The sequence below is a fragment of the Eretmochelys imbricata genome, chromosome 13 (assembly GCF_965152235.1).
Source record: "Eretmochelys imbricata isolate rEreImb1 chromosome 13, rEreImb1.hap1, whole genome shotgun sequence".
NCBI lineage: Eukaryota > Metazoa > Chordata > Testudines > Cheloniidae > Eretmochelys > Eretmochelys imbricata.
The window spans coordinates 36,374,006-36,397,196 of NC_135584.1; the positions used below are offsets into that span (position 1 = coordinate 36,374,006).

The 23,191-nt window shown below is 52.1% G+C and overlaps 1 pseudogene; it reads right to left on the reverse strand.

Annotated features, from left to right (window-relative positions):
- LOC144273200 (olfactory receptor 14A16-like) overlaps positions 1-23,191 on the reverse strand; it is a 33,047-nt pseudogene that overhangs the window by 3,539 nt on the left and 6,317 nt on the right.

A 23,191-nucleotide genomic window follows, 5' to 3' on the forward strand; every position in this document is an offset into this window, starting at 1 on the left:
GAAAATAGATAAGGACCAGAATGATACACAAAGAGGGTAATAAGGATATAACTGCCCTGAAAAATGAGGAGGTAGTAGAGCCCATCTGCAGAGAACTATGGAGAAGTTCTTCCCCAGTTCTTGGTAACTGTATGCCTTTCTCTGTGTGTGCGATCATAGTATCATAGAATATCAGGGTTGGAAGGGACCTCAGGAGGTCATCTAGTCCAACCCCCTGCTCAAAGCAGGACCAATCCCCAATTAAATCATCCCAGCCAGAACTGTGTCAAGACTGACCTTAAAAACTTCTAAGGAAGGGGATTCCACCACCTCCATAGGTAACGCATTCCAGTGTTTCACCACCCTCCTAGTGAAAAAGGTTTTCCTAATATCCAGCCTAAACCTCCCCCACTGCAACTTGACACCACTACTCCTTGTTCTGTCATCAGCTACTCCTGAGAACAGTCTAGAACCATCCTCTTTGGAACCCCCTTTCAGGTAGTTGAAAGCAGCTATCAAATCCCCCCTCATCCTTCTCTTCCGCAGACTAAACAAGCCCAGTTCCCTCAGTCTCTCCTCATAAGTCATGTGTTCCAGTCCCCTAATCATTTTTGTTGCCCTCCGCTGGACTCTTTTCAATTTTTCCACATCCTTCTTGTAGTGTGGTGCCCAAAACTGGATACAGTACTCCAGATGAGGCCTCACCAATGTTGAATAGAGGGGAACGATCATGTCCCTCGATCTGCTGGCAATGCCCCTACTTATACATCTCAAAATGCCATTGGCCTTCTTGGCAACAAGGGCACACTGCTGACGCATATCCAACTTCTCGTCCACTGTAACCCCTAGGTCCTTTTCCGCAGAACTGCTACTGAGCCATTCGGTCCCTAGTCTGTAGCGGTGCATGGGATTCTTCCGTCCTAAGTGCAGGACTCTGCACTTGTCCTTGTTGAACCTCATCAGACTTCTTTTGGCCCAATCCTCCAATTTGTCTCAGGTCCTCTGTATCCTAGCCCTACCCTCCAGTGTATCTACCTCTCCTCCCAGTTTAGTGTCATCTGTAAACTTGCTGAGGGTGCAATCCACACCATCCTCCAGATCATTTATGAAGATATTGAACAAAACCGGCCCCAGGACCGACCCCTGGGGCACTCCACTTGACACTGGCTGCCAACTAGACATGGAGCCATTGATCACTACCCGTTGAGCCCGACAATCTAGCCAACTTTCTATCCACCTTATAGTTCATACATCCAGCCCATACTTCTTTAACTTGCTGGCAAGAATACTGTGGGAGACTGTGTCAAAAGCTTTGCTAAAGTCAAGGAACAACACGTCCACTGCTTTCCCTTCATCCACAGAGCCAGTTATCTCGTCATAGAAGGCAATTAGATTAGTCAGGCATGACTTGCCCTTGGTGAATCCATGCTGACTGTTCCTGATCACTTTCCTTTCCTCTAAGTGCTTCAGAATTGATTCCTTGAGGACCTGCTCCATGATTTTTCCAGGGATTTTTCCATCCTCCTTATCCTTACTAACTGTTAATCAATACACCCAATCAAATTTGACTTTTCCGAGGTTTGTTACAAGTAAACTAATCTCGACTCAAGAAAAGCCCTCTTGCTAAGCATATAATCAGAGTTGAAATGATTACTAATTATTGGTTATCAAGTCATTGGTTGTTGATACTGACAAATTATTAATGATCAATTATTGATTATCAACAGGAGCCTACCAATTTACACTCATGAGATAATGCACCTGACTAGGTGTGTGATTGTTAGAGGTGAGGACTACTCCATCCTGACCTTTGCCCTGCCCTCCCCTCCACAGGCAGCACATGATGTCCTGAGAAGGAAAATGTTCAGCTGAACCACCGTGACTGAGTTTCTACTCTTGGGTTTCTCTGAGCTGCAGATTTTGCACTTTGACATGTTTCTGGTGATGTATCTTACATCCCTGACAGGGAATCTTCTTGTAATCACCATTGTAGCCCTCAACTGCTGCCTTCACACCCCCACGTACTTTTCGTGGGGAATTTGTCCGTTCTAGACCTCAGATCCATTTCTGTCACTGTCCCCAAGTCCATGGTCAGTTCTCTACTGAACACCAGGTTGATTTCCTTTTCTGGATGTATTGCCCAAGTCTTTCTCTTTGGCTTCTTCACTGTGACCAATATCTCCTTATTCGCCATCATGGCATATGACTGATATGTCTCTATCTGCCAACTACTGCGCTACCAGAGAGTGATGTATAGGAGAGTTTGTGTCCAAACGGCAGCCAGAGCCTGGATTACTGGTATTGTTTACGCTGCACTGCACACCGGGAACACCTTCAGGTTATCCTTCTGCCACTGTAATGCCATGAACCAGTTCTTCTGCGAAATCCTCCAGCTACTCTAGTTCACCTGCTCTGACTTGTATCTCAGTGAAACTGGGGCTATTTTCTTTAGTGCGTGCCTATTCCTAATCTGCTTTGCTTTAATAATTTTGTTGTATGTTCAGCTCTTCACTACGATGCTGAGAATCCACTCTGAGGAGGGCCGGCACAACACTTTCCCCACTTGCCTTCCTTACCTCATTGTCATAGCCTTCTTTTTCCTTGCTGCCTTTGCCTACCTGAAACCCTGCTCCAGCTCAGCATCGGGACTGGATCTTGTGGTGGGTGTTCTTCGTTCTGTGGTGCCTCCAATCATAAATAAGGTAATCTATAGCATGAGGAACAAAGACATCAAAGCTGCCCTGAGTAAAGCAACTGGGTGGAGGTTATTCACCAGGAATAAAACATCTGTCTTTCTCCCTTGACCAAGATTTCACTCTGTGTTTCAACAAAGATATATTCAACTGATGACAATATTTTTTCCATGAAAACATAGCATGCAATCAGTTTATGTAGTGGTAGAAATCTACACCAACATCACTCAAGTTATTGGAGTTACTGTAGAATTATACCAGTGCAAAGAAGATCAGAACGAATCTAATCTAATCTATCTATCTATTGTGACAGGGTCAGGCCAGATGGCTAGAGGAAAGTGATTTTTTTTTTCTTTTTCTTTTACGGAGAACATCTAATGAAATAACAGGGACAGGAGTGTGGTCAAAGGGTCAAACGAAGGGAACAGGACGGGGACGCTGAGCAGAGAACCCCGGACAGCACCCACTGCTCCTCAAAGGCATCAAGAGAGTCAGTGGACGCCACCCAGAGGAGTTCTGCCTTGATACATGAACGGATGGAGGATCGGAAATAGTCCCCAAAGTCACAGGAGACTCCATCGGCCAACCTCCTCGCTCTGGTTTTATAGATTAGAGGAAAGTGATTTTTTTTGAAGCAAAAGATATTTTTATTTGCATAACACACTTACAAAGTAAAAACAGCAGCGTATGCAATGTGTAACACAGCAACCAATCACAATTGTTTTCTCATTAGCTTCAGGGGAGGGAAGTGTTCAAGCTTGCCTCGGCCCAGAGTGGGGAGCTTCCTCGACTCTCGTGGTCTTCCACCCTTCCGAGTTACTTGGTGGCCCAGAGCAAGGGGGCTTCATCGAATCTCGTGGTCTTCCACCCCTTCGAGTTACCTGGTGCCACGCCCGAGTGTCACCAACAATTCCCTCCTCTGAAAGCACCCAACAAGAGGGGCAGGCTGTGGGGTGGACAATCCGGGGGGGGAGGGGCATGTGCACCCACGTGTGAAAGGACCCCTCTAAGGTGGTGGTGTCCGCAGCAGCAATGGCTGGGGCTGGGGTCCCTTACGCTCTCCCCCAAATCAAAGGGTCAGACAAAGGGACCCGGATGGGGACACCAAGCAGAGAACCTCAGACAGCGCCCACCGCTCCTCAAAAGCATCAAGGGAGTCGGTGGACGCTGCCCAGAGGAACTCCGCCCGGATACGTGAATGTATGGAGGATCGGAAAACGACCCCACAGTCACAGGAAACTCCATCGGCCAACTTCCTCTCTCTGGTTTTATAGATGGCCGTTTTAGCCAGGGCCAGGAGAAGGTTAACCAGGAGATCCCGCGACTTTGTGAGGCCACGGATGGGGAGTGCATAAATAAAAAGGTGAGGAGAAAAATGCAACCAAAAATGTAATAGGAGATTTGTGAGGAGCTGGAACAGGGGCTGCAGCCTGGCGCACTCCAAATATACATGCTCCAGGGTTTCCCTCACACCACAAAAGGGACAAGTATCTGGGACGGGGGTGAACCGCGTCAAGTACGTGCCTATGCTCACAGCTCCATGAAGGAGCCGCCAACTGATGTCCCCGACGGGCCTCGGAACCAAGGTGGAATATAGGCTGGCCCACCAGGGCTGCTCACCCTCCAAAGGTGGCAGAAGGTCTCGCCACTTTGTGTCGGGGCGGGACACTAGGGTGAGGGCATGAAGGGTGTGGAGCACGAGCGTGTATAGATGTTTCCTTGGCATGGTTTGGAAGCGTACCAGCTGCAGTTCATGCAGCCAGCTCGCAGTGAAGGAGTGAGGGCGTCGATTGGGTCTGCGGGGTAGGGGTCCAATTAAAAGGTCCGGTGGGCCTGGGGTACAGGGTGGGTGGGGCGTACCCTTGAGCAGGACCCGGTTGAGGTAAGCTCGAGCAGCGGGCGGCAAAGCGGCCTTCACCTCCTGAAGTACGCGCCAGGGGGTGCGAGGTCTGGAGAGCCCCATGTGCTGGGCAAGTGTCAGGGGATCCAGCCAGTCTCCCCGGTCGTAGTCCAGGAGGTCTCCGACTCTCATGACTTCTGCCAGGATCAAGCTCTGGCGCACGGAGCGGGACTCCGCCACGTGCACACGGAGCTGGGGGTTGTGTAGCAGGGGCTCCGAGAGGAGATCTACCCCCTCGGTGGCCGCCACAGACCTGGTCGTTAAAAACAGTTTCCAAGTCCGGAGGAGGTCCTGGTAGAAGACCGGCAGCCCCGAGAGGTCTTGCGGAAGACCTCCCGGAAGGAGATAAAAGAGCTGCTGGTCATATCAGAGCCCTCGGATGCAGCGCAGGATGGCGTGCGCCAGTGTGCTCCACGCCGAACTGCCTGCACCATAGAGGAGCCTCTGTAGGGCCTGGAGGCGGAAGACATGGACCTGAGTGTGTAAACACTTCAGGCCCTGTCCTCCTTCCTTCAGAGGTAGATGAAGAACCCCTACAGGGATCCAGTGGTTCCTGAACAAAAGAACCCCAGAATCGATGTCCGGAGGTTGGTCAGGAAACCCGGGGCCGGGACCAGGGTGTTGAGCCGGTACCAGAGCATGGACAGGGCTAGTTGATTAAGCACCAGCGCTCTCCCTTGGAGGGAGAGACATTGGAGTAGTCCCGTCCATTTCCGGAGCCACTCTATCACCCTCCATGGTGGATTTAGCAGCTACAGCATCAGGAGGTGGATTATCTTCTGTCGGGCCCCCGCCTGGGAAGGAAATCAATTGCTCCGCACCAAAGGGGGGTGCCCCTGGCGGCTCATGTCCCGGTCGCTTCGCGCCAGCTGTCACCTGAGCAGGCTCGGTGGTTGTCAGCGGGGTGCCATCAACAGCCAGGTCGATGGAGGAGTCCAGGGGCTCCTCGGAGGTGGGAGCAGAAGCAGCAGTTAGGGGGAGGGAGCATGGGGAAAAGAGGGGTGGAGTGAGGTCGCCCAAATCGAGGTTTGCCGGCGAAAGGTCATCCTCCTGCTGGGCGACCGGGGTCAGATCTAGGGCCTCAAGCTCCTCGAACATGGAGGAGAAGACACTTTTCGTCTCCCCGGGGTTCTCCCCGCTGGCACCTGCCACAAAGGTTGCCTCGGGGTTCACGGGGGCTTCGGGCAGTGTCAGGACAGAAAGGTCTTCCTCGAGGGTCTCGGAGGGGAGGGTCTCCTGTGGAGGGGAGACACTACCTTCCGGTGCTACCACATCTTTCCCGGCTGACACCGGTGGATGGGACGCACTCGTGGGCAAAGCAGAAGGTTCGGCATCAGTACCCCCTTTCCTGGTCTTCCGGGGGGCCTCCGCCTCGGGTAGATGAGGCAGAGCTCGAGCCTTCCGCTTGCCTCGCTTCCCCTGGACTAGGGCCCAGCCCTCGCTGGCATCATCTGGTGGCTGGTTAGCAGGGGTCGTATCAGGGGGTAAAGGTGATGGCTCAGGGGCTTGTGGGGGGTTGGGGGGCGGCATAAGGGAGGGAGGATTCTCCCTGGGGCAGGCTCTCTCCCATGCCTGGTGGTATCTCTGCCACACCCCCCTCCATAGGCCCCGCCAGATTGTCAGTAGTGAGGGCAGGGCTCTCCCGTTCGTCTGGGCATTGTAGGGGAGGTGCCCCTTGGGCCTGAGCGGGAGAAATGGTGGTCCGAATAGGAGGGGGGCGGATTTGGGTATCGGGCGGCCAGGGGTGTCGGCAATGACGGGGCCGATGTCCTGCTGGGTCTTGGGGATCCCAGGTGCCCCTCCTTGCCGGACTAAGGGGCAGTCCCTCTGGACATGCCCTGACGCCCGGCAGAGGTAGCACCGGGCTTCCCCCATGGAGAAATACACCTGGTAATGGGCCCCTGGCAGGGGACTAGGAAGGACCCCTCGAGCGCCTCTCCGTCATGCACCGCCGATGGCAGTAGAAGCTGCACTTGCCGGCAGAAGGAAAAGATGTGATGGAGGGTGGGGTCCTTGCAGCCCAACGGGAGAGGGCTGATGACAGAAACTGGTTTCCCCAGGGTGGAAAGGGTGGGTAACAGGGCAGCACTGGGGAGAAAAGGAGGGACAGAGGTCAGGACCAGGTGGATGCCCAGGTCCTCTAGCGGCTCTAGGGGGACAAACCCCCAGCCCACCGCCAGGCCCCTCTCCACCGCTTCCTGGGTGGCAGCCTCCGATGCTAAGAAGAAGACAACTTTCCCATACATTTTGGAGGCCGCCACAATGGCCGAGGGCCCCACCACCCTCGCCAACGCCCGCACATAGGTTTCCACGTGGGGCAAGGTGGGCACCAGGAGGCATCGGACTCCGTGCTTCCTTGTCATGGTGGGAAAGGGGCCCTGGCCGCTGTTGATGGTGGTGGAGGCGGTGGGCAGGAGAGATGACGAGGTGGCAGGCGGGGGACTGCCGCCGCCTGGGCATATGTCCTGGGGGCTGAGGGAGGGACATCCGCAGAGCTGGTGGAGGGGGCAGAGGGGGAGGACGCCGTGGTCAGTGGCGGGGCCGCAGCAGTGGGGGTGGCCCCTGCCATGGAGGGTCTGGTGGTTTTAGTGGGGCTCTTCCCCTTCTTCTTGCCCTGGCCTTTCCTGCCGGCTGGGGGGGCTTCCCTAGAGTCTGGGGAGGCGATGGGCATGGCAGCGGTGGAGGTCACCCCAGTGCCCTCCATTGCCGATGCCCCAGCGGGGGAGGTGGCAGGTGATTGACAGGAGTTGGGGTCAGGTAGAAAGGGACAAGCTGTGGGGTGGACAATTCTGGGGGGGGGCACATGAACCACCGTACGCTTGTCCAGAGAGTCCTGTTTGGTTGGCTGGTGCTTCTGGCCATGCGGTGGAATCAGTGCGAGCAGCTAAGTCCAGAGGCAGATGTTAGACAGTCAGCAAAGATGGTGGAGGAGGCAGTTGTAAAGATGGTAGCGTGGGGGTTGGGAGGACACAGATGGATCGGGGGGCAGCTGCGTGCCACACCCCCCCGTGTCCCTACAAACACAGTTAAGACACAGTCAAGGCCTCCCCCCACACGAGAGCACAGTTCAAAAGTTATTCAGTCTTAGGCCCCCTCCATGGCGATTTGTAGATTCCCCGGGCGGTGTTCTTCTGGTAGACGGCTTTTTCTCTGTCTGTTCTGGGTCGCAGCTGCAAATATTCAGGGATGCCAGAGCGGATGATAAAAAGTTCCCTCAGCTGGAGATGGGTCCACAGAGAAACAGCAAGCGGCTGGGTCTGGGGGCTGGGTCCTTCCACTCCCCCTCTCTGGGGAGCGGGTCAGCAGGCCCCCCCTCTCTCGGGGGGGGGGTTTCAGCTGGAGCGGCAGCAGAGTCCGAGGGTGGGTGGGGGTGTGGGGGGCTAACAGCCGGCCGGCAGCTGGCCAGCACTCTAGCAAGAGCAGAGAAAGAAAAAAAAACCAACAAAAAGAAAAGAAAGGGGGAGAGTGTCTGGCCCGGTCAGGGGGGAAGCTGAAAGCAGGGGCAAAAAGCAAGAAAAACCCAGGCCAGAGGGTAGCAATAGGAGAGCAGGCTAAGTAGGTCCCTTTTACCTGGGTAAGGTAACAGGGAAGGGTTTTTTTTTTTTTTTTGAAACAGAAAGAAAGTTTATTGGTAACACTTGCAAAGAGTTACCAAAGAAAACAAAACAAACTATGCAACAAAACAAAGCAAACAGAAAGTATAACACAGCAGCTTTCAGGAGGGAGAAGTGTTCAGGCTAGCCTGGGCCCAGAGCGGGGGGGCTTCCTCAACACTCGTGGTCTTCCACCCCCTCGAGTTACCTAGTGCCGCGCCCAGTGTCACCGATCATCCCTCTCCTGAGAGTGCCCGGCAAGATGGGCACGGCTGTGGGGTGGGCGGTTTGGGGGTGGGGGAGTAGACACCCATGTATTATAGGACAGTAATGATGGTATCCACAGCGGCAACGGCTGGGGCTGGCGTCTCTCGCTCTTCTCCTCAATCAAAGGGTCAGATGGAGGGAACCAGATGGGGTCACGGAGCAGAGAAGCCCGGACAGCGCCCACCGCTCCTCGAAAGCATCAAGGGAGTCGGTGGACGCCGCCCAGAGGAACTCCGCCCGGATACGTGAATGTACTGAGGATCGGAAAAAGGCCCCACAATCGCAGGACGTTTCATGGGCCAACCTCCTCTCTCTGGTTTTATAAATGGCTGTTTTAGCCAAGGCTAGGAGGAGGTTGACCAGAAGATCCCGCGACTTTGTGGGGCCACGGATGGGAAGTGTATAGATAAAAAGGTGAGGGGAGAAATGAAGCCAGAAGCGTAATAGAATATTTGGGAGGAGCCGGAAAAGGGGCTGCAATCTGGCACACTCTACATATACGTGCGCCAGGGTTTCCCTCACATTACAGAAAGGGCAAGTGTCCGGGATGGGGGTAAACCGTGTCAGAAACACGCCCGTGCTCACGGCTCCGTGAAGGAGCCGCCAACTGATGTCCCCGACGGGCCTCGGGACCAAGGTGGAATACAGGCTGGCCCACCGAGGTTGCTCACCCTCCAAAGGTGGCAGGAGGTCCCGCCACTTTGTATCGGGGCGAGGCACCAGGGTGTGGGCGTGAAGGGTGTGAAGCGTAAGTGTATATAAATATTTCCATGGTGCAATTTGAAAACTAACCGGCTGCAGTTCGTGCAGCCGGCTTGCAGTGAAAGGGTGAGGGGTTTCTTGGGATCTACGGGGTAGGGGCCCGATGGAAAGGTCCGGTGGGCCTGGGGTAAAGGATGGGCGGGGTGCGCCCTCGCACAAGGCTCGGCTAACATAAGCCCGAGCAGTGGGGGGTCAAGGCGGCCTTCACCTCCTGAAGTACACACCGGAGGGTACGGGGGCTGGAGAGTCCCATGCGCCGAGCAAGCGTCAGAGGATCCAGCCAGTCTCTCCGGTCGTAGTCCAGGAGGTCTCCGACCCTCGTGACTTCCGCCAGGACCAACCTCTGGCGCACCGAGCGGGACTCCGCCACCTGAACATGGAGCTGGGGGTTGGTCCTCGAGGGCCCGGAGCTCCTCCCGCTTCTCCCGGCACGCTCCGCAGAGGGACGGGTCCTCGGGGTTGGCGGCCAGGCGCCTCTCCATCTCTAAGACCTCCCGTTCCAACTGCTCGATCGCCGCATTTCGCCGTCGGTTGGTGCCCCGAGTGTAGTCATGGCAGAAGAGCTTGGCGCGCACCTTCCCGAGATCCCACCATTGCCGCACCGAGGGAAAGGCACGCCACTGCTCTCGCCAGGCCAGCCAAAACTCCCAGAAGGACATCACAAAGCTCTCGTCCTCCAACAGGCTGTTATTAAAGTGCCAATAGGCCGGCCCCGGTCTCTCTGCACGGAGGGAGACTGTTACGGTGACTAAATGATGATAGGAGAATGGGGCCGGCCGAATGGCGGAGGAGTGGGCCTGTGAAAGATGGAAACGGGATAAGTAAATATGGTCCAACCGAGAGTGGTGTGACCGATGGGACTCCACCCGGACAAAGGTGAACGTGGAGGTGTCATCTGGGTGATGGTCACGCCAGACGTCCACTAGGGAGTGATGGTCAACTATCCCTTGGAGAATATTCGCAGCGGCCGGACTCGGTTCGGCCCCTGAGCAGTCCCGTTCCTCGAGGGTGGTGTTAAAGTCCCCTCCCAGGACCATGCACTCGTGCGAATCCAGGGTGCCGAGAAAGTCGGACACCCGCTGATAAAATTGTGGCCGCCTGGAGCTCATTTGCGGGGCATAGATGTTAACAAGATTAACCACGAGCCCTTCCATACGGACTCGAAGGTGCAACAGGTGGCCCGGCACGGCCTCGTTGACCCCTAGCACCTCAGGCCGTAGGTTGGGGGAGAACAGAGTCGCCACTCCAGCTTGCCAGGTCGCGAAGTGGCTAAAGTATACCCCGTCCCCCCACTCCAGCTGCCACCTGTCCTCGGCGGCCGGGTCCGTATGGGTCTCCTGCAGGAAAACTACAGAGTACCTCCCTTCCCGAAGGTAAGAGAGCACCTGGGACCTGCGGAGAGCCATCCTACAGCCCCTGGTATTCAGGGTCGCAATAATAAGAGGCGTCATGCGGAGGGCTGGGGGGGTGGGGGCCTCGTATTGGCAGGGGTGTTCAGGGCCCCCGGCGGGTTGCACAGCAACCCGTGACCCATCCCGTGGGTGAGTAGATCGTGTCGGAAGCTGTGGGCTCACTCGTAGGCCGCAGCACCGCGCCTTCCTTGCCCCCTGCCCTCTTTTACAAGGGCCCTTGTGGCCTGGAGGATTTGATCAAAGTCCCCCCGTAGACAGGGTGCGGACCACCGACGGGGCGTCTGACAGGCTGGGGTTATTAAATTCATTTCACGCCTTGGGGTGGAGGAGGATGGCAGGGGAAAAATTGCCACTCCTAATGGGTCGCGGCTAGAAAGTGCAAAGACTGCTCCCTGGGGGGAATCTGTGAAAGGCGGAAAGGAAATAACCCCAGGGGCGGCATTAGCATTGCAGGAGGAGGGGACTTGGGCAGGGACAGGGGTGGGGGCAGGGGCAGAGGTAAGGCTCTGGGGTTCAGCAGGCAAACCGCTAAAGGAAAGTGCCTCCTGAGCAGAGTCAAGGGTTAAGGGGTAAGGGAGAGGGCTCCCAATAATGCTAGGCACTGGCTACATGGTGGTCTTAGCAGCCATGGCATCAGGTGGTGGACCACCTTCTGCAGGGTGCTCACCCGGGAAGGCAATTTGGGGGAGGGAGCATGGGGAAAGGGAGGCTGGGGTAAGGTTGCCCAGCTCGAGGCCAGCCAGCAGCAGATCATCCCCTCCCTGGGTGACCGGGGTCAAATCTAGGGCCTCAATCTCTGCATACACGGGGGAGAGGCCAGCTCCTGCTACCCTGGGGGCCTCTCCTCTAGAGCCCGCCTCAACGGTCGCCTCAGGGTCCGCGGGGGGTTCGGGTGTCCTCAGAAGTCTCGGAGGGGAGGGTCTCCCGTGGAGGGGGGATTCTGCCCTCCAATGCCAGTCCGTCTTCCCCTCTCGACACCAGCGGATGGATCTCACTCGTGGCCGTGGCGGGGGGCTCGATATCAGTGCCTCCTTTCCTGGTCTTCCGGGGGGCTTCCACATCGGATGGATGCAGCGGAGCTCGAGCCTTCCGCTTGCCTCGCTTCCCCTGGACTAGGGTCCAGCCCTCCATAGCGTCTTCTGGGGTTGGTTAGCAGGGGTCGTGTCGGGGGGCAGAGGCGATGGTTTAGGGGTTCGGGGGGGGGGTAGCGGTGAGGCAGCATGAGGGGCGGGGGGTTCTCCTTGGGGTGGGCCCTCTCCTATACCCGGTAATATCCTTTCCACACCCTCTTCAATAGGCTCTGCTGGATTGGTAATAGCAAGGGTGGAACTTCCTTGCTTGCCCGGGCGGAACTCCCTTGCTCGCCCGGGCGTTGTAGGGAGGGTATCTCTTGGGCCCGGATGGGAGCAGCGATGGGTCGAGTAGGAGGAGGGTTGGTTTCAGGTGCCGGGCAGCCAGGGGCGTCGGCAACGACGGGGCCGATGTCCTGCCGGGTCTCGGGGGGTCTCAGGTGCCCCTCCCCCTCGGGCCAAAGGGCAGTCTCTACGGACATGCCCCGCTGAGCAGCAGAGGTAGCACCGGGCCTCTCCAGTGGAGTAAAAGACCCGATAGCGGGCTCCCTGGTAGGGGTCTAGGAAGGACCCCTCGAGCGCCTCTCCGTCACGTGCCCCCACTGGCGGTAGAAGCTGCACTTGCCGGTGGAACGAAAGGATGTGACGGAGGGTGGGGTCCTAGCAGCCCAACGGGAGAGGGCTGATGACAGAGACAAGTTTCCCCAGGGTGGAAAGAGCGGGTAACAGGGCAACATTGGGTAAAAAGGGAGGAACGGAGGTGAGGACGAGGCAAACGCCCAGGTCTTCTAGCGGCTCTAGGGGGACAAACACCCCCACCACCGCCAGGCCCCTCTCCACCACTTCCTGGGCGGCAGCCTCCGAAGCTAAGAAAAAAACGACCTTCCCATACATCTTGGAGGCCGCTACAATAGCCGTGGGTCCTACCACCTTGGCCAACGCCTGCACGTATGTCTCCACGTGGGGCGAGGCGGGCACCAGGAGGCAACAGACACCGTGCCTCCTGGTCAAGGTGGGGAAAGGGCCCCGGCCGCTGGTGATGGTAGCGGAGGCGGGGGGGGGGGGGGCGCGAGATGACGAGGTGGCAGGCAGCGGGGAGCCCGTCATCGCTCGGGCATATGTCCTGGGGGCCGGGGGAGGGACATTCGCAGAGCTGGTGGAGGGAAATGCAGGGAGGGGCGCCACGGTTGATGACGAGGCCACAGCGGTGGGGGCAGCCCCTGCCATGGAGGGTCTAGTGGTTTTAGCGGGGCTCTTTCCTTTCTTCCCGCCCTTGCCTTTCCGGCCAGCTGGGGGGGGGTTCCTAGAATCTGGGGGGTGGTGGGCACAGCAGCAGCAGTAATCACCCCGGTGTCTCCTGCTGCCTATGCCCCGGGGGGGGTGGGGTGGCAAGTATTTTAACAATAGTGGTGGGGGGGGACATTGAGGGTCGGGCGGGGAGGGTGGGGGAGGAACAGCTGATATTGTTAGAGGGGCCTCACCCCTCTCATTCCCCGCCATTGTGAGCAGGGAGAGAAGGGGAGACACCGGAAAGAGGAGGAGGGAGGGGGAGGTAGATTATCCGCTCCTCCCTGCTGGGCTGCAGGCGGGGGGGGGATGCCGAAGGGGTTGGACCGGGGGGGGAAAACAAAATCGGGGTCCGGTAATAGGGGCAAGCTGTGGGATAAGCAATCCGGGGGGGGGGTGCAGACCCACACACGTTTGTCCAAAGAGTCTCGGTTGGTCGGCTGTTATGTCCGGTCCGAAAGGCAAAGTTCAAAGCGAACAACTGGATCCGAAGGTAGATGGCAGGTTGCCAGGAGAGACGGACAGCGGGGGGGGGGGGGCGTGACAGTTGTAGTAATGGTGGGGGGGTGGGCACCGATGGATCGGGGGGGCTCTATGCCACACCCCCTGTGCTGCCACAAATGCAATTAAGCCACAGTGAAACTCCCCCCCACGAGAGTATAATTCAGAAAATCACTCAGTCTTATGGCCCCCTGCACGATGATTTGTAGCTTCCCTGGGTTATTTCTCCTGTCTTCTGAAATCTTCTTCTCCAGCTGCGTTGGTTGTGTTCCAAGGCTTCCGGCAGGCCGAGAAAATCACAAAAATAAGCTGACAGCAAAACGGCTGGGTCTGGGGGCTTCCACTCCCCTCTCCGGATAGCAGGTCGGCAATCATAGAATCACAGGGTTGGAAGGGACCTCAGGAGGTCATCTAGTCCAACCCCTTGCTCAAAAGCAGGACCCATCCCCAATTAAATCATCCCAGCCAGGGCTTTGTCAAGCCTGACCTTAAAAACGGCTGAGTGGGGCCAGGCAGAAAACTCCTTCTCCTACAGACCATCCTGAAACAAGTCTCTAATATTACAAAAAGTGTAAGTAAGCAAGGAAAGGCGCTTTAGGTTGTCTTTTGTTTTAGCTTGTGAATTTTCCCTATGCTAGAGGGAGTTTTCTTCCTGTTTTCGGTAACTTTGAAGTTATTCCTAGAGGGGAATCCTCTGTGTTTTAAATCTTTTGTTACCCTGTAAAGTTATCTTCAATCCTGATTTTACAAAGGTGATTCTTTACCTTTTTTTAAAAAAATAAAATTCTTCTTTTAAGAACCTGATCGATTTTCAGTGTTGTAAAGACCCAGGGGTTTGGGTCTGTGCTCACTTTATAACTAATTGGTTAGGATATTATTCTCAAGCTTCCCCAGGAAAGGGGGTGTAGGGGCTTGGGGGGATATTTTGGGGGAGATAGGGCTCCAAGTGGCCCTCCTTGAATGTTTGTTTAAATCACATGGTGGTGGCAGCGATACCAAGGACAAGGAAGAAATTTGTGCTTTGGGGAAGTTTTAACCTAAGCTGGTAGAAATAAACTTAGGGGGTCTTGCATGCGGGTCCCCACATCTGCACCCCAGAGTTCAGAGTGGGGAGGGAACCTTGACATTCTTTCTCTGTGTATACGAGCTGTGTGTAGCTGGCTTTGAGCGTTGCTGGAATTAAAGCACCTATGAAGTGCAGGCAATGCGATGTTTATTGGGGTTAGTTTCAAACAAGCATATCCATAGCTCTGACGCTGCAGAGACTTTGTCCCCATGTTCCCATTCCCCTCCTTTTTAGCAGGCCCAAATATGCCTGCAGAGCATGCCCTCGGTCCCACCGAGGAGTGAGGTTGTGCTTTGGTCAGGAACAGGCCCAGTTCTTGGGCTTTTAGTGTTTCTTATACCTCCCCCCACATTCCTTCTTGCCCCTCGTAACTGGTTTCTTGACCTTGGCTTGAGAGAGGAGCCAGGCAGCCTTCCAGTGTATGCTCGTATATTACACTCCCACCATACCCAGGAACACTTTAACCATATCCCTTATCTTTTCTCATTGTACTGTAAGCCCCATTTGGTTGTGGGAAATGCAACACACAGTGTCTTTGTTCTTTGTTCACACATATGAGTAAGGATATAAAAATATCAAAAGTCAAACAGACAAACAAAACCCAAAATTCTATCTCAGGCTAACAGGCCTACATACTAACAGATTAATCAATTTCCAGGCCAAAAGGGACCATTGTGATCTTCTAGTCTGACACCTGCATAGCACAGATCTTAGGATCTCCCGCAGTGTTTCCTGATTCCAGCTCAGCTTCTGTGTTTTCAGTGGCTGGATTACAAAGGCATTTAGGCACCAAAAGATGGAGACAGGCACCTAGTGTGATTTATCAAAGCTCCTATGTGAACTAGGTGGCTAAATCCTGTTAACTTTCAATAGGAGGTAGGCACCTAGTCTGCTTAGGTGTATTGTAAATCCCACTGGGCACATATTAGACCAGTTAGATGCCTAAGGCCCTTTGCAATCCTGGTTCCATCTCTATCGTGTTAAATTCCAAGGCCTGGGCTTCTCCTGAATTTCAGAAATACTCGGCCTGTGATTTTCAAAAAGAGCCTAATAGAACAAACCTTGGGTTTATATGGCCAATGTGTTACTATCTGCAAACCCATGCAGCACGAGACTTTAATTGTCTTTATGCAGGGAAATGCAGGCATTTACAGGGTTAGGCAGCAGTTGAGCAGAGGTTTTGAGGATGTAAATTTTGGACTTAGGTACTGTCAAGGTTCCTTCCCCACTCTGAACTCTAGGGTACAGATGTGGGACCTGCATGAAAGACCCCCTAAGCTTATTCTTACCAGATTAGGTTAAAAACTTCCTCAAGGTACAAACTTTGCCTTGTCCTTGAACCCTATGTTATGTTAAACAAAGAACAGGGAAAGAGACCACTTGGAGACATCTTCCCCCCAAAATATCCCCCCAAGCCCTACACCCCCTTTCCTGGGGAAGGCTTGATAAAAATCCTCACCAATTTGCATAGGTGAACACAGACCCAAACCCTTGGATCTCAAGAACAATGAAAAAGCAATCAGGTTCTTAAAAGAAGGATTTTAATTAAAGAAAAAGGAAAAGAAACACCTCTGTAAAATCAGGATGGTAAATACCTTACAGGGTAATCAGATTCAAAACATAGAGAATCCCTCTAGGCAAAACCTTAAATTACAAAAAGACACAAAAACAGGAATATACATTCCATTCAACACAGCTATTTTACCAGCCATTAAACAAAGGAAAATCTAACACATTTCTAGCTAGATTACTTACTAACTTTTTACAAGAGTTCTGAAGAGCATTCCTGAACTGTTCCCGGCAAAAGCATCACACAGAGACAGACGCTTTGTTCCCCCCCAAACTCCAGCTTTGAAAGTATCTTGTCTCCTCATTGGTCATTTTGGTCAGGTGCCAGTGAGGTTATCTTAGCTTCTTAACCCTTTACAGGTGAAAGGGTTTTGCCTCTGGCCAGGAGGGATTTTATAGTTCTGTGTACCCTTCCCTTTATATTTATGACAGGTACCTAAATCCTTCTGTGGATCTTACCACTGCTCAGTGGGGCTGGGTTGGGACAGTTGGTCTGGAGGTGAAAGCAACTGCTTCATCTCTTATCTTCCAAGCCAGCTGTCCCAACCCGCTCTGAGACGTCTGTGACAGTTACATGGAAATGGGATATGAACTGAGACATCATGTCCTTTCACACGTCCAGTGGGGGCTAAGGAGGGGATTGTCCTGCTTTCTAATGATGCCTTATTGGGGCACAATCTATTCTCAGGCCTTGCCACAGCATTAAGCTTCTGAATGGTATTCAAGGGACAAATCAGCCCTGGGATTCAGGTAGTGATAGCAACCAAAGCAATCAGACTGAGTGGGAAATCCCCTAGGAAACCCCAATGAGGAGTGCAGAGCTGTGATTATCCCCACTGGGCATTAGCAGGGGAGTGAGTGGAAAACATCTTAACAGGATGGGCCAAAGTTATCCTAGGTTCATATCCATTGATTTTCATGGAAAGGCACCAGGAATGGGGTTGGCCCAGTGGAGGGACCTGTAACTGATTTTGCAGCATCTTGTGCAATTGCAGTGGGAACAAAGGGATGTGGGTGCTGCAGAGTCTGGAGCAATACAGTGGATTCTTACTCCAGGCTGTGATCTGTGACAGGGATTGTCAGAGTGGCTTAAAAGAATTAGGTGCTCAATCCCATTGACTGAACAATCAGTGTGACCCACCCAGCTCCTGGAGACCCTTTCAAATATCCCAGCGTTCACACAGAAAGATTTCTATAAAGCCCCTTGGTATTTTATTTTTCACTTCTCGCCCTAACCCTATGCGGCTAGATGATTAGCCCAAGGGTCTAAAGTCTGAAACTTTTCAATAGAATATATAGAAGCCCAGGAAGCTGCTGTGCAGTCTTCCCCCACTCACCAGAACCATGCCTCTAGCCTTTCTGTGGATGACATCCCTTTCTGTGGATGACATCCCTTTCTGTGGATGACAGGTTTCCTTCTCCAGGCCCCTGGTGCTCTCAACACTAATGAACCTCATGGAAGCAAATACTTCCCACCGATGCCAGATTCAGAGCAGGGGCTTGAACCTGGCTCTCCCTCCTTCCAGACAAGCATCCTAAACATCAGGATGGAAAAATTCTCCACCTTTTCCCCCGTTTTTCTTGTTGGAACTATTCCACTCTGTCTAAATAATTAACTCCTCATTGGGACAAAGATAATGACTCTGTAGCCAATGGTTGGGGGTCCTGGAGAGTCCCTGTTTTCCCTAATTCAGAGCAGCCCAAGCCCTCACCACTTGGGCTGTTGGCTCTTTCTCCAGAAATTCCATCCTGCCAGAGGTGATAAGTAGGGGAGGTATGGGGGTCAAGTGCCACCCCAGATTGGCCTGCCAGGGGCGGGGAGGGAGAGGGGCTTTGTCCTTCTCTCCCTGTTCCTCCCCCAGCACATTCAGCTGCTCTCCCTGGTGAAGTCAGTGTGTGTGTATGTGAAAGTGAGTTTCCCAGCCAGGCTGTCATAGGTAGAAGCCTTCTCTCTCCCCTCTGCCCCAGTTAAAATGGGATGGGGAGAGCACTGTGGCCCTGGGATGGGTGCAGGGGGCAGGAGGGGTCATGGGGCCTGGGAGACATGTGGCGTGATCATGTGTCTTCCCCTTTAGCCTGGGGAGGCAGCTGTCTGGTGGAGCTGTGATGCCTGGCAAGCTGTGGGGCCTGGTAGCCCCACCTTCCAAGTGCCCCGTGAGGTGGACTTCTGAGGATTCGCGACCCTGGCAGCCAGGCAGGCAGGCAGTTGTGGAGCCCAGGAACCTGCCTGAGAGCAGGTTGGCTAGCAGCTGGAGTGACAGGACTCCAGCGGGAGATGCACTGGCGAGCCAGCTAGTCTGCACCCCTGTCTGGTGTTTGTCAGTCGTTGGCTGTGTCTGTGTTCTCTCTGCATGCTGCATCGGCTCTTGGCTTTACATCAGCAGGGCATGACTTTTGTTTAGGCCTTAGCCCTTGCACCAGGCATCATATTTCAGGCTTTCTCCTTCTCCTACACCTGGTTTCCATTGAATGTTTTGAGGAAATTGACACATTCCCATAAACAGCTTCAGCTCTGTTGAAACTGCATGATCTGACCAACTAGACAGAGAGAATCATGAACAGAAAAATTGGCACAATAATCTCTCTATCTCTCTATCTATTTTAGGGTTTTATATTGCCACCTATCATCATGCTACCTAAGCAGCTCCCAAACAAAATCAATTGCCATAGCAAAGTCTCTAATGGACTTCATGGAACCTTTGGTTCTTCTCCTTTTGGGGGGAAAAAGCTCTGCCTGGGGAAGGAGAGTTTGGGATTTTATATTTGTTGACTTGTGTATTTGTTTTGTTTTACCAGTTGGTTGGTTGATTTGTTTCTTTGTTCCAGACATTTGGTTTTCTGGAGGGGTAGTTATATTTGGGGGGATGGGAATGTTTGGTTAGATGCAGTAGTCAATGTTTTGCTATCTCTTGGTGGTGCTGATGTGCCATCTCTTTGATGGACTGTTCTGAAGGAGCTGAGGGAACCCCTACAATGAGAAAGAGGTTTAGAAGAGATTCTGTGAGAATCTGGATGGGTGAGCACCTGCTGAGATGACTGTGCTAAGGCAGCTGGGATATATGCCTTAATAATTGTATTTAAATGTTTCTGGAGCCTTCAATATGCATCCTTTTATTATTTTATACCTAAATACATAAATCAACACTGTGTTGTTCTTGCTGTGATGGAAAGACTTTTCAGAAAAGGCAGGTTTTACAGTGTTTCCTAGAGAGAAGTTGTCATAAATATAAAGGGAAGGGTAAACACCTTTAAAATCCCTCCTGGCCAGAGGAAAAACCCTTTCACCTGTAAAGGGTTAAGAAGCTAGTGTTGCCGGCACAGAGTGCCCAAGGCAAGCAACAGTAGGGGTTCATTGCCCGGTGTGCGTCACCCAATAATCACAACGGGGTGGGGAAGGAAAGAGTTCATTTGCAGCTGCAAACAGACCCAGGGAGACACAGCTGTCTCAAATCCTGCAGCCCCGACTGCAGATTACATCATACAATGTATACCTTTTTTCCCAATTTAGCTACAGAAGCATATACAACCAATTACCTATTGCCCTGTACAATAATACAGCCAAAGCGGCCAATTAGATGTTTCCACATTAGCATTATGTAAGCCCTGCCTTATTTGGTTGTATCCGTTCCTGTGTTGCAGAAAGCTAGTGCAAAACATTCCTTTCTTATCTGTACGCTTACCCTGGCTGGAGCTGTCTGAAGGCTGTCTCTGAGAGCAGGCTGTCTGCTCTAAACTGTTTTTGCAGCTTTCTGTCTCTGTTTTTATACTAGCTTCCTCATAGTGTGGCAGGATTACAGAAAGTTCATGGAATGGGGAGGCTTTGGTTTGTCTGGGCCTAGCGTGGGGGGGCTTCCTCAGCACTCGTGGCCTTCCACCCTCCCGAGTTACCGAGTATGATGCCCAGTGTCATCAACAGTAGGATAAACTCGCTGGCACTTGACCAAAATGACCAATGAGGAGACAAGTTACTTTCAAAGCTGGAGGAGGGGGGAGAACAAAGGGTCTGTCTGTCTGTGTGATGCTTTTGCCAGGAACAGATCAGGAATGCTCTACAGAACTACTGTAAAAAGTTAGTAAGCAATCTAGCTAGAAATGCATTAGATTTTCTTTTGTTAAATGGCTGGTAAAATAGCTGTGCTGAATGGAATGGATATTCCTGTTTTTGTTTCTTTTTGTAACTTAAGGTTTTGCCTAAAGGGATTCTCTATGTTTTGAATCTGATTACCCTGTAAGGTATTTACCATCCTGATTTTACAGAGGTGTTTCTTTTTATTTTTTCTTCTATTAAAATTCTTCTTTTAAGAACCTGATTGCTTTTTTCATTGTTCTTGAGATCCAAGGGTTTGGGTCTGTGTTCACCTATGCAAATTGGTGAGGATTTTTATCAAGCCTTCCCCAGGGAAGGAGGTGTAGGGGTTGGGGAGGATTTTGGGGGGAAAGATGTTTCCAAGCGGGCTCTTTCCCGGTTATATATCTGTTAGACGCTTGGTGGTGGCAGCAATAAAGTCCAAGGGAAAAAGGAAAATAGTTTGTACCTTGGGGAATTTTTAACCTAAGCTGGTAAAAATAAGCTTAGGGAGTCTTTCATGCAGGTCCCCAGATCTGTACCCTAGAGTTCAGAGTGGGGAAGGAACCTTGACAGAAGTGGACTGGAAAATTGGTCAAATTCTGATCTCATTTTAGTCACTGGGATTTTGTCTCTCACTTTGAAGCCATCAGGGCTGTCCAATGGTCAGTACACAGATGGATCCAAATATGACAGAAGGGTCTCTGGAGAAAGTGTGTGTAAGACTTGTAAGGGTTCGATTCCCACCTCAGGTGGGTGAGTGCAAATCCAGAGTAGTTCCATTGACATCAGATTAACTCTGAGTTTGCCATTGTAACCCAAAGACACTGGGCTAAATTCAGTAGTGACATACACGCTGGTGTAAGTTATTTGTCTGGGATCATTTCAGTATTACATTGGTGTAAGTGGAAAAGAGCCATTACATGCACTGACTTGGCATTCCATACAACATCTAGTGTGAATCTAGTTACATCCAAGCAGAGTATGGAGATTAGATAGACAGACAGATGGATAGGACCATTGCTTATCCTAACACATCACCCATATTGTCCCAATGAAAGGTTTTTGCTTGTAGATAGATAGATGATAGATAGATAGAGGGGGTGTATGGGGTAGATAGATAATAGATAGGTTTTGATTTTAATTACACTGGATTAAACCTATAGTTACTCCATTGACTTCAGTGAGGTTAGTCCTTTTTTTAAAGCACTGTAATTACATCATTTTGCATAAAAAGATGGCATTACATGTTCTCATTGAGACAATATTGTCACCCATTGATTAAATTTATAAATAAACTGACAATTAAACCATAGTCATGAGATGAAGGTGGATATTTAATTCTTGTAGGATAACCTCCGCACAATCAGTTTCTTCAGGGCAGCTTTCATCTCCTTGTTCCTCATGCTGTAGATGATCAGATTTATCATTGGAGGCACCATGGAATAGAGAACACCATCACAAGATCCAGTCCTGGTGCTGAGCGAGAGGTGGGTTTCAGGTAGGCAAAGGTCCCAGTGTAAATAGAGAAGAAGATCACAGTGAGGTGAGGGAGGCAGGTGGAGAGGGTTTTGTGCTGGCCCTGATCAGAGGGGATTCTCAGCATCATTGTGAAGATCTGAAAGTACAACACAAATATTGAAACAAAGCTGCTGAAGCCTAAGAATGAACTAAAAGAAATAACCACAACTTCAGTGAGATATGAATCAGAGCAGGCAAGCTTGAGTAGCCGTGGGATTTCACAGAACTGATCCATCATGTTGCCTCCACAGAAGGATATTGCAAATGTGTTCCTGGTGTGCAGTGCAGAGTACAGAAGACCAGTGATCCAGGCACTGGCTGCCATTTGGACACAAGCTCTCCTGTTCGTCACTGTCTCATAGTGCAGTGGTTTGAAGATGGTGCATATCGGTCATATGCCATGACAGTGAATAAGGCAAAGTCAGCCGAAGTGAAGAAGATGAAGAGAAAAACTTGGAGAACACACCCAGAATAAGAAATCAACCTGGTGTTCAATAGGGAACTGGCTATGGACTTAGGGACCATGACGGAGACAGATCCGATGTCTAGGATGGACAAATTCATCAGGAAGAAGTACATGGGAGTGTGAAGATGGCTACTACAGTGATAACTAGGAGATTCCCCATCAGGGCTACCAAATAAATCCCTAGAAACACCATAAAGTGTAAAATCTGCATCTCCCAAACATCAGAGCACCCCAGGAGAAGGAACTCGGTCACAGTGGTGTGGTTGGACATTTTCCTTCTCAGTTCATCATGTGCTGCCCTCTGTGGAGGGAAGGACAAGGGTCAGGATTAGAGTGCTCCTGACCTCTGATCAGATCACTTGTCAGGCACATTATCACAAGAGTGTTAATTGCCAGAGTTCCCGTACAGTCAATGGACTGCTATCCATTCCCACCATCTGAGGATCTGGTCAAGATGGGGCTCGATAAAATGCAACATAAAAATTAAATAAAATTACATCCCAAATTAATGACTCCTAGAAATGACGGTTGTCCTATTGCAGCAATGGGGAGCCTGTTTTACAAGAGGTGGCTAAAAGAGTTCAGCTTGTTTAGCCTGGAAAAGTGCAGGCCTTCTGTGAATACAGCAGGGAGTAAACACCAGGGAGGGAGAAGAGCTATTGATGCTACAAGACATTCTTTGGATTCTCTTCTTGAATCTGAAACTGACTTGCTGTATGACCTTGGGCCAGTTACTTCCCCTCCCTGTGCCTCTGTTTCCCCACCCTCCCTTTCTCTGCTAGGACTGGGAGCTCTGTGGGGGATGGGCTGTGTCTTACCATGTGTATGTTCTGTGCCCTCACTTACAGCATTCTGTCTCCACTGGTGGCAGTGCTGTACAGCGGATATGAAGCTACAGAAAGAGATCTGGTTTCTAGACCTGTTATTCCCTGTATGTCCCCAGGCAGGGCCAAGCTTTGGCTGCCTGGTTCAACTCTGACCTTTGACTATAAAAGTGCTAATGTGTCTAGAACATATTCTGTGGGCTCTTAGCTTTGCT